At 40.1% G+C, this 12,182-nt stretch overlaps 1 long non-coding RNA gene and 1 other non-coding gene across 3 annotated transcripts in view; both read left to right on the top strand.

Annotated features, from left to right (window-relative positions):
- LOC138929747 (uncharacterized) overlaps positions 1–8,520 on the top strand; it is a 34,112-nt gene extending 25,592 nt beyond the window's left edge. Inside the window, exon 4 of one of the 2 annotated variants that reach the window (XR_011445936.1) lies at positions 7,375–8,520. This is a non-coding gene — a long non-coding RNA (uncharacterized lncRNA). The remainder of the gene's footprint in view (positions 1–7,374) is intronic. The other variant, XR_011445937.1, reaches the window with a different exon arrangement.
- TRNAG-CCC (transfer RNA glycine (anticodon CCC)) lies at positions 7,435–7,508 on the top strand. The gene has a single exon. It is a non-coding gene; the product is annotated as a tRNA-Gly (tRNA).
- Positions 8,521–12,182: the final 3,662 nt, after the last annotated feature.

The following is a 12,182-nucleotide window of genomic DNA, read 5'->3' as shown; positions in this document are numbered from 1 at the left end:
AGCATATTATATGCCTAGAGTACAATCCTTTCTGTTTTCAAACAAATTCATATTCATGCTTTCAGTAGAGGATTAGAAAATCATTACTTTTCTATCCTAGTCTTTATGGAAAGCATAAAGGCATTTTGATAACACTTCTAATACAAATTTAAAATTAATCTAGAATTTCTGAAAGGTTATGTTGCAGCAGATTGATCTTAAAAATATAACCCTTAAGCTCCTTGAAGATGATGTTTTGGCATTTCCCTGGTGGTCCAGTGGCTAAGACTCACTCCCAGTGAAGGGAGCCTGGGTTTGATTCCTGGTCAGGAAAATAGATCCCACATGCTGCAACTAGGATAAGTACTTTTAAAATGATTCTTGATTGTTATCAGTAGGATTATTCCTGTGATTCCTCCCCAGTAAGAATTTCAAAAAATAGCTTTAGGAGCTGTCAAGTTCAGAGTTGCCTGATGCTGGGAAAGATTGAAGGCAGGAGGAAAAGGGGATGACAGAGGATGAGATGGGTGGGTGTCATCACCAACTCCAATGGACATGAGTCTGAGAAAATTCTGGGAGATAGTGAAGTACAGGGAACCCTGGCATGCTGCAGTCAAAGAGTTGGACACAACTGAGCAACTGAACAACAAAGATCTTGATCTTGCTTTACCTAAGCTCTCTCCTAAGGAATTGTTCTGCTTTCCTGACCTTCTTTGCCACTGGACCTGTTCCCACTCTACCCCCCACCCTGCAGAAAGATCCCTTTTCCAAACACAAATACTTACTCACACCTCCTTCCTTACAGACTCTGTCTCCTCTTAGACAGAAATACAAAGAACTTGACTCCTCATTCCTTCTCATGAGAAGGATGATAGGCTCAGGGTGAAGGTCATGGCAGCCAGGACGTGAGTGGGAGGGAGGCAGTCTGACCCTGAGATAAAGGTTTAGGAGCTGTGATCTCATCCTCCTTCAGAACTGCAATTATCATTTCACTTGAAGTGGCAATGACAGGACTAGCTTGAGGAGCTAATGATCTTTCTGAAAAACTTTTTTTGAGTTGCTAATTACCAAAGCCAATGGTGAGTCTCCTCTGAGTATCTCCAAAGAGACCACTGATACGTTTGAGAGAAGCTCTTAATTTTTCATGATGAAGGTTATTTTGAAATGATTAGGATTTCTACACAACTCTGAAATCTGTTGCCTTTGTAAACAGGTTGTTTGATCTTAGAGATTCCCCCACAGGGGAATTAAGTGTTAACCCACTTAACAAAGTCAATTGTGAGTCTACCAGGCTTTGTTCTGGAAACAAACAAAAAAACACTGAATTAAACTTGAGCATGACATAAAAAATTTTTTGGTGTCTGTTCATTATTTATATACTTGGCTGTGCTGGGTCTTAGTTGTAGCATGGGAACTATTAGTTTCAGCATGTGGGTTCTAGTTCCCTGATCAGGAATCAAGCTTGCACACCTCCTGCAATGGGAGCTTGGAGTCCTAGCCACCAGACCACCAGGGAAGTCCCTGTATGGGACCTTCTTTCTTGTACTCAAAACAGCTCTACCTCTTCTCTTTCCTGCATTTCTGATGCTACACTGGACTATACAGTTTTAGATCCTGGGTAAGGACTTAGGTTGACCTTAGAAAAGCTAGAGTAACAGAAATGATAGTGAAGGAATATCTTTGGGTCTTGGAGGTGGCTTTTCAATGTTGGCTGTAGCACTTATCTGTCTTTGCAGCACTTTTATGGCCTTTGTTCATGGTACACGAAAGGCTTCTAGTCACTCACATATCCACCATGCCTCCCTTTGAGCCTGGAGCCAAATCCTTGAGTCCACCTTTCTCCAGCATTTACAGCTCACAGCCAACTCCATTTTCTTGCCTGGAAATAGGCCAATGATTGCCTTCAGTTCAGTTGCTCTGTCATGTCCTCCTCTTTGTGACCCTTGGACTGCAGCACACCAGGCCTCCCTGTCCATCACCATCTCTTGAAGCTTGCTCAAACTCATGTCCATCAAGTCAGTGATGCCATCCAACCATGTCATCCTCTGCTATCCCCTTCTCCTGCCTTCAATCTCTCCCAGCATCTGAGTCTTTTCCAGTGAGTCAGTTCTTAGCATCAGGTAGCCAAAGTATTGGAGCTTCAGCTTCAGCATCAGTCCTTCCAAAGAATATTCCAGAATGATTTCCTTTGGAATTGACTAGTTTGATCTTCTTGCAGTCCAAGGGACTCTCAAGAGTCTTCTCCAACACCATGGTTCAAAAGCATCAATTTTTTGGTGCTCAGCTTTCTTTATGGTCCAGTTTTCACTTGCATATATGACTACTGGAAAAACCATAACTTTGACTAGATGGACCTTTCTCAGGAAAGTAATGTCTCTGCTTTTTAATATGCTGTCCTGGTTGGTTATAGCTTTACTTTCAAGGAGCAAGTGTCTTTTAATTTCAGAGCTGCAGTCACCATGTGCAGTGATTTTGGAGCCCAAGAAAATAAAGTCTGTCAGTGTTTCCATTGTTTCCCCATCTGTTTTTCAAGAAGTGATGGGACTAGATGCCGTGATCATCTTTTTTTGAATGTGGAGTTTTAAGCCAGATTTTTCACTCTCCTCTTTCACTTTCATCTAGAGGCTCTTTAGTTTCTTGTTGCTTTCTGCCATAAGGGTGGTATCATCTGCATATCTGAAGTTATTGATACTTCTCTCAGCAATCTTAATTCCTGCTTGTGCTTCATCCAACCCAGGATTTTACATGACATACTCTGCATAGAAGTTAAATTAGCAGAGTGACAATATACAGCCTTGACATATTCCTTTCCCAATTTGGAACCAGTCCGTTGTTCCATGTCTGGTTCTAACTGTTGCTTCTTGACCTGCATACAGATTTCTCAGGAGGCAGGTAAGGTGTTCTGGTATTCCCATGTCTTGAGGAGTTTTCCACAGTTTGTTGTGATCCACACAATCAAATGTTTATGCTCCTGACTTCTGAGTTTCAGTATCTCTACTATGCATGAAGAAAGCTCTGGTTTTAAAGGATTTCAAATTAGTCAGAGACAAACTATGTCATATCTTTTTGCAAAGGAATTTCCACTCATTTCTTTATTGGGGTTAAAGCACTGAAATACATGCCGAACTCTGTTGAAGGAGCTTGCCATTTTGCTGGCAGAAATGGATGATTGTGTTCACATTTTTTATTGTCTGAATAGGACAGGAAAGCTATCTTCTGGAATGGGAGATCCCAGTTCTGCATTCTGTCCTTAATGTTTTCCTGATGTCAGTCTTGTAGGGTCATCGCTTCTTTCAAGGATGAAGCTTTGGGCTTTGGGCTCTAGGGATCCAAGGACACCTGGCTCTCCCTTCTGCCCTCCGCATGGCTTTAAGAACCCCTGGGCAGCTACCATATTCTCCCAAGGACAGTCTGTGGATGGGACATGAGTTAGTCATTAAAAGCCAAGTTTTCTGATACAAGGATGCTGTGACAGCAACTGTGATGGCAAAGCTGGCTCTGGAGCTACCTCCAGTTTCATACTCTACTCACCAGCAAGATGGGGTTTTTTTGTAATGGGGAAGTCTATTTTTTAAAATTAATTAATTTACTTTAATTGGAAGCTAATTAGTTTGCAATATTGTAGTGGTTTTTGGAATACATTGACATGAATCAGCCATGGGTGTACATGTGTCACCCATCATGAATCCCTTCCCACCTCACTCCCCATCCCATCCTTCAGAGTTGTCCCAGTGCACCAGCCCTGAGCACCCTGCCTCATGCATCGAACCTGAACTGGTGATCTGTTTTACATATGGTAATAAACATGTTTCAATGCTGTTCTCTCAAATCATCCCACTCTCACCTTCTCCCACACTGTCCAAACATCTGGTCTTTACCTCTGTGTCTCCTATGCTATCTTGCATATAGGGTCATCATTACCTTCTTTCTACATTACACATATATGCGTTAATATATTGTATTGGTGTTTTCCTTTCTGACTTACTTCTTTCTGTATAATAGGCTCCACTTTCATCCACCTCATTAGAACTGATTCAAATGCATTAATATTCCATTGTGTATGTGTACCACAGCTTTCTTATCCATTTGTCTTCTGATGGACATCTAGGTTGCTTCCATGTTATAGATATTGTAAACAGTGGTGGGATGGACATTGGGGTACACGTGTCTCTTTCAATTCTGGTTTCCTCAGTGTATATGCCCAGCAGCGGGATTGCTGGGTCATATGGCAGTTCTATTTCCAGTTTTTTAAGGAATCTCCACACTGTTCTCCATAGTGGCTATACTAGTTTGCATTCTCATGAACAGTGTAAGAGGGTTCCCTTTTCTCCGCACCCTCGCTAGCACTTATTGTGTGTAGACTTTTTGATAGCAGCCATTCTGACTAGCGTGAGATGGTACCTCATTGTGGTATTGATTTGCATTTCTCTGATAATGAGAGATGTTGAGCATCTTTTCATGTGTTTGTTAGCCATCTGTATGTCTTCTTTGGAGAAATGTCTGTTTAGTTCGTTGGCCCATTTTTTGATTGGTTGTGTATTTTTCTGGAATTGAACTGCATGAGCTGCTTGTATATTTTTGAGATGAATTCTTTGTTGCTTTGTTTGCTATTATTTTCTCCCATTCTGAAGGCTTTCTTTTCACTTTGCTTATAGTTTCCTTCCTTGTGCAAAAGCTTTTACATTTAATTAGATTCCATTTGTTTATTTTTGCTTTTATTTCCATTACTCTGGGAAGTGGGTCATAGTGGATCCTACTGTGATTTATGAGAGTGTTTTGCCTATGTTTTCCTCTAGGAGTTTTATAGTTTCTGGCCTTAGGTTTAGATCCTTTATCCATTTTCTATTTATTTTTGTGTGTGGTGTTAGAATGTGTTCTAGTTTCATTCTTTTACAAGTGGTTGACCAGTTTTCCCAACATCACTTGTTAAAGAGATTGTCTTTTTTTCATTGTATATTCTTGCCTCCTTTGTCAAAGATAAGGTGTCCATAGGTGTATGGATTTATCTCTGGGCTTTCTATTTTGTTCCACTGATCTATATTTCTGTCTTTGTGCCAGTGCCATACTGTCTTAATGACTGTAGCCTTGTAGTATAGTCTGAAGTCATAGGTTGATTCCTCCAGTTCCATTCTTCTTTCTCAAGATTTAGCTATTCGAGGTTTTTGTATTTCCATACAAACTGTGAAATTATTTGTTCTTGTTCTCTGAAGAATACCATTGGTAGCTTGGTAGGGATTGCATTGAATCTATAGATCGCTTTGTGTAGTATACTCATTTTCACTGTATTGATTCTCCTGATCTGTGAACATGGTATATTTCTCCATCTATTTGTGTCATCTTTGATTTCTTTCATCAGTGTTTTATAGTTTTTTATATGAGAAGACTCTTGAGAGTCCCTTGGATTGCAAGGAAATCCAACCGGTCCATCCTAAAGGAGATCAGTCCTGGGTGTTCATTGGAAGGACTGATGTTGAGGCTGAAACTCCAATACTTTGGCCATCTGATGCAAAGAACTGATTCATTGGAAGAGACCCTGATGCTGGGAAAGATTGAGGGCAGGAGGAGAAGGGGATGACAGAAGATGAGATGGTTGGATGGCATCATTGACTCAATGGACGTCAGTTTGGGTGGACTTCAAGAGTTGGTGGTGGACTTCAGGAGTTGGTGTTGGACAGGGAGGCCTGGTGTGCTGTGCTTCATGAGGTCGCAAAGAGTTGGACATGACTGAGTGACTGGACTGAATTGATATATATATAGGTCTTTTGTTTCTTTAGGTCGATATATTCCTAAGTATTTTATTCTTTTCATTGCAATGGTGAATGGAATTGTTTCCTTAATTTCTCTTTCTATATTTTCATTGTTAGTGTATAGGAATGCAAGGGATTTCTCTGTGTTAATTTTATATCCTTAAACTACACTATATTCATTGATTAGGTCTAGGAATTTTCTGGTGGTGTCTTTCAGGTTTTCTCTGTAGAGGATCATGTCATCTGCAAACAGTGAGAGTTTTACTTCTTCTTTTCCAATCTGGATTCCTTTTCTTTTTCTTTTCTGATTGCTGTGGCTAAAACTTTCAAAACTATGTTGAATAATAGTGGTGAGAGTGGGCACACTTTTCTTGTTCCTGACTTTAGGGGAAATGCTTTCAATTTTTCCCCATTGAGGATAATGTTTGCTGTGGGTTTATCATATATGGGTTTTATTATGTTGATGTATGTTCCTCCTGTGCCTGCTTTCTGGAGGGTTTTTAAATCATAAATGGATATTGAATTTTGTTAAAGGCTTTCTCTGCATCTATTGAGATAATCCTATGGTTTTTATCTTTCAATTTGTTTATGTGGTAGATCACATTGATTGATTTGTGAATATTGAAGAATCCTTGCATCCCTGGGATAAAGCCCACTTGGTCATGATGTATGATCTTTTTAACATGTTGTTGGATTCTGTTTGCTAGACTTTTGTTAAGGATTTTTGCATCTATCTTCATCAGTGATAATGGCCTGTAGATTTCTTTTTTTGTGGCATCTTTGTCTGGTTTTGGTGTTAGGGTGATGGTGGCCTCATAGAATGAGTTTGGCAGTTTACTTTCCTCTGCAGTTTTCTGGAAAAGTTTGAGTAGGATAGGTGTTAGCTCTTTAAATTTTTGGTAGAATTCACCTTTGAAGCCATCTGGCCCTGGCCTATTGTTTGTTGGAAGATTTTTTTAATTCCAGTTTCAATTTCCATGCTTGTGATGTGTCTGTTAAGATTTTCTATTTCTTCCTGGTTCAGTTTTGGAAGGTTAAACTTTTCTAAGAATTCGCCCATTTCTTCCAAGTTGTCCATTTTATTGGCACACAGTTGCTCATAGTAGTCTCTTATGATCCTTTGTATTTCTGTGTTGTATGTTGTGATTTCTCCACTTTCATGTGTAATTTTGTCGATTTGATTCTTCTCCCTTTTTTCCTTGATGAGTCTGGCTAATGGTTTGTCTATTTTATTTATCTTCTCAAAAAACCAGCTTTTAGTTTTGTTGATTTTTGCTATAGTATCCTTTGTTGCTTTTTCATGTACTTTTGCCCTAATTTTTATTATTTCTTTCCTTCTATGAATGCTGGGGTTCTTTATTTCTTCTTTTTCTTGTTGCTTTAGGTGTAAAATTAGGTTATTTATTTGATTTTTCTCTGGTTTCTTGAGGTAAGCTTGTATTGCACGATAGGTTTTAAGGAATGGCATCAACATACAGGGTAAAGGAGAGCTTGGCATGCTTACTGGAGCCCTCAGTTGATTTTTCCTCATGTAAATTTTGGACTGTTTTCCACTATATCCCAGGACACTTCTCCTAATATTGGTTGAGGACCAGAGAACTTCTCAGGCTTAACTTTTCTTCTGAATTTATGAAATTTCTCTCCCCAGGTACTCTTCGCTGGAGCTGCTAATTTTCTTGTGTACCAAAGAAACAGCCATCTGTGGACTTCTCTGGTGGTCCAGTGGTTAAGACTCTGCACTCCCAATGCAGGGGGTCTAGGTTCGATCCCCTGGTTGGGGAACTAGACCCCAGGTCACTACTAAGAATTGGGCTGCAGAGTTGGACTATAAAGAAAGTTGAGTGCCAAAGAATTGATGCTTTTGAATTATGATGTTGGAGAAGAGTCTTGAAAGTCCCTTGGACTACAAGAAGATTCAACCAGTCCATCCTAAAGGAAATCAGTCCTGAATATTCATTGGAAGGCCTGATGCTAAAGTTGAAACTCCAATATGTTGGCCACCTGATGTGAAGAACTGACTCATTTGAAAAGACGCTGATGCTAGGAAAGATAGAAGGTGGGAGGAGAAGGGGATGACAGAGGATGAGATGGTTGGATGGCATCACCAACTCAATGGACATGAGTTGGGTAAACTCCAGGAGTTGGTGATGGACAGGGAGGCCTGACGTCCTGCAGTCAATGGAGTTGCAAAGGGTCAGACATTACTGAGCACTGAACTGAACTGAACTGAAATGTAAAAGGAAGAACATGTCAATAGTTTACATTAGAAGTCACTCTTCTGTTAGATTGGACACATGCATATGTATGGCTGAGTCCCTTCACTGTTCATCTGAATCGAACACTGTTAATTGGTTAGGTATGTGCTAAGTCGCTTCAGTTGTGAATGATTCTTTACAACCCTATGGACTTTACCCTGTTGGGCTCCTTGGTCCATGGGATTCTCTAGGCAAGAATACTGAAGTGGGTTGTCGTGCCCTCCTCCATGGAATCTTCCTGACTCAGGGATTGAACCCAAGTCTCCTGCATTGGCAAGCAGGTTCTTTACCACTAGTGCCACCTGGGAAGCCCCATTAATTGGCTATACTCCCAACTAATTTGTACAAATTTGTATAAATGAATATTAATTTGGAAATGGTGATAATAGACATTTTCTAGGATGTTGTATTTATCAATACAGATTCCCAACACCGATATGAAGTGCAAACAGAGAATTATCCACAGAAGACAGAGTGATGTTTATAAAAGTGCCCGTCACAAATGAAATCACCAGGATCATATAGTTTAGCAGACAGTATCAACTTTTTTTTTTTTTAATGTATTTTTGGTTACACTGGATCTTCACTTATGCACCTGGCCTTTCTCTAGTTGTGGTGAATGGGGGCTACTCTCTAATTCTGGTGTGTGCACTTCTCCTTGTGGTTGTTTCTATTCTCCCAGAGCATAGGATCTAGATTCATGGTCTTGAGTAGGGTGGCACACAGGCTTACTTGTCCCATGGCCCGTGGTATCTTCCTGGACCAGCGATTGAGCCCTGCATTGACGGATGGAGTCTAAACCACTGGACAGCAGGGAAGTCCTCTGCTATTCTTTTAACTATAGCCAGGGCTGCTTTTCCCATTCAGCAGTAATGAATGGTTACCAGAGGTCTTTGTACATACTTTCACTGAATTTCATTAATGAGCACTCATTGGTTATACAATGAATGATGAGACATGAACTTTAAGGGGAAAAATCACAGCTTTTCATTTTCCAACAGGCAAACACACAATCTGAACAAAGCCTACTATCCATTTCCCCTGTGAGAGTTTTCAGTCCAACTGAGAAGTTTAAGAGTGAAACATCATCAGTCAGGCCATGCCTGTTTTTGACACTAACTGCAAGTGTGGGGTTTCCCCAAACCACAGTCAGTTTCAATAATCCTCTAGAAGGACTCAGCACTCACTGAGAGCTGGTCCACTCACTGTAATGCTTGATTACAAGGTAAAGATACATTCCCTGGTGGATCAGGTGGTATGGGATTTGCCTGCAATGCAGGAGACCTGGGTTTGATCCCTGTGTTTGGAAGATGTCCTGGAGAAGGGAATGGCAACCCACTCCAGTATTCCTGCCTAGAGAACAAGGACAGAGGAGCCTGGTAGGGTATAGTCCTTGGGGTCACAAAGAGTTGCACATGACAGAGCGACTATAAAAATAACATCAGTCAATGGAAGATGCATGGGTCAGAGTTCAGAAAAAATAGTCAAATTGGAGCTCCAGTCTTCCTCTCCCCATAAAATGATGGTATGTCATTTTCTTGACATTGATACCTGACGACTCTAGGAGTACTGCCATCAAGGAGGTTCACCCAAGCCCAAGTGCCCAGAGTGTTTTACTTGAGCTCCTTTAGGATCTTTCTGTGTGGCTGAGCTTTAGTGTCCAATTCTTCTGAGAGTCAGGGTAATCCTATCATCTCCATTTCCTCCAGAAGCCAGCTTGATACTACATAGCCTAAAGCCCCCAAAAACTTACACTGTGAGAGGGGCTTGTGGCCATGCCATTAAACAAACAAACAAAAAAATTTCTTCTATAAGAAGGACAACCTACAGAATAGGAGAAAATATTTGCAAGTGATGTAACTGACAAAGGATTAATTTCCAAAATATACAAACAGCTCATACAACTCAATACCAGAAATTCAAGCAACCCAATCAAAAATTGTGCACAAGATCCAAATAGACATTTCTTCAAAGAAAGTATACAGGTGGCCTACAGGCTCAGGAAAAACTGCTCAACATCACTAATTGTCAGAGAAATGCAAATCAAGACTAGTGAGATATCACCTTACCCTGGTCAGAGTGGCCATTATCCAAAAGTCTACAAATAATCAATGGTGGAGAGGGTGTGAAGAAAAGAGAATCCTCCTTCACTGTTGATGGGAATGTAAACTGGTTCAGCCACTATTCAGAACAGGATGCAGTTTCCTTAAGAAAACTAAAAACAGAGCAGTTAATACCATATGATCCTACAATGCCACTCCTGGGCACATATCCAGAGAAAACTATAATTTGGAAAGATACACGCATCCCAGTGTTCACAGCAGCACTATTTACAGTAGTTAAGGAAATAGCTCCAGTTCTTCTGAGAGTCAGGGTAATCCTATCATCTCCATTTCCTCCAAAAGCCAGCCTGATACTACATAGCCTAAAGCCCCATGGAAACAACCCAAATGTGCATTACCTGATGAATGGATGAAGAAAATAGGGTATATAAACTCAAGGGAATATCACTCAACCATTAAAAAGAATGAAATAATGCCATTTGCAGTACCATGGATGGACATAGGGATTATCATACTAAATGAAGTAAGCCAGACAGAGAAAACAGATAGCATATAATATCGCTTATATGTGGAATTTTTTTAAAAAATGCAAATAACTTGTTTACAAAGAGAAAAAGACTCACAGACATAGAAAATAAAACTTATGATCATCAAAAAGGAAAAGAGGGAGGAGGGATAAATTAGGAAGTTGAAATCAACTTATACATATTACCAAATATAAAATAGATAAATAGCAAGGACCTAGTGTATAGCACAGGGAATTGCACCCAGTATTTTGTAATAATCTATAAGGGAAAAGAATCTGAAAAAGAAAAAAATATATATAACTGAATCACTTTGCTCTCTACACCTGAAACTAACATAACAATTGAAAATTTTTTCAATTTTTAAAAATATCTTAATTAAAAAACAAAACAAAAAACAAACAAAAGCCCTCATTTACCCAGCAATCCCACTGCTGGTCATACATACCGAGGAAATGAGAAGTGAAAGAGACACATGTATCCCAATGTTCATCACAGCAGTGATTACAATAACCAGAACATGGAAGCAACCTAGATGTCCATTGGCAGACGAATGGAGAAGAAAGCTGTGGTATATATACACAATGGAATATTACTCAGCTATTAAAAAGAATGCATTTGAATCAGTTCTAATGAGATGGATGAAACTGGAGCCTGTTATACAGAGTGAAGTAAGGCAGAAAGAAAAACACCAATACAGTATATTAACGCACATATATAGAATTTAGAAAGATGGTAACAATGATCCTGTATGCAAGACAGCAAAAGGGACACAGATGTAAAGAACAGACTTTTGGACTCTGTGGGAGAAGGCGAGGGTGGGATGATTTGAGAGAATAGCATTGAAAGATGTATATTAAAATATGTAAAACAGATTGCCAGTCCAGGTTTGATGCATGAGACAGGGTGCTCAGGGCTGGTGTACTGGGATGATCCTGAGAGATGAGATGGGGAGGGAGGTGGAAGGAAGGGTCAGGATGGGGAACACATGTACACCCATGGCTGATTCATGTGAATGTATAGCAAAAACCACCACAGTATTGTAAAGTAATTAGCCTCCAATTAAAAAAAAAAAAAAAGCCCTCATTTAACTAAGAACTTGCTCATGGGTTGTTTCTACATTTGAGCCCATGGTGCAAATATCTTAGGCATATAAAATATGCCTAGCAAAACTTTACCCTTTATACACTAGAGGATCAGAAGTGGAATTTTATCTATTTATTTAGGCTGTGCTGGGTCTTCTTTGTTGTGTGCAGGCTTTCTCTAGTTGTGGTGAGTGTGGGCTCCTCACTGCAGTGGCTTCCCTTACAGAGCACAGGCTGTAGGCACACAGGCTCAGTACTTGTGGTACATGGGCTCAATTGCCCTGTGGCATGTGGGATCTTCCCTACCCAGGAATCGAACCGAAGTCTCCTGCATTGCCAGCCATATTCATCACCGAGTCACCAAGGAAGCCCCAACATACACTACTAAATATAAAATAGGTAACTAATAAGGGTGTTCTTTGGAAGGAATGATGTTAAAGCTGAAACTCCGATACTTTGGCCACCTCATGCGAAGAGTTGACTCATTGAAAAAGACTCTGATGCTGGGAGGGATTCAGGGCAGTAGGAG

Source organism: Ovis canadensis, chromosome 14, assembly GCF_042477335.2.
Source record: "Ovis canadensis isolate MfBH-ARS-UI-01 breed Bighorn chromosome 14, ARS-UI_OviCan_v2, whole genome shotgun sequence".
Classification (NCBI taxonomy): Eukaryota; Metazoa; Chordata; class Mammalia; order Artiodactyla; family Bovidae; genus Ovis; species Ovis canadensis.
This window is presented reverse-complemented; position numbering and strand designations above follow the sequence as displayed.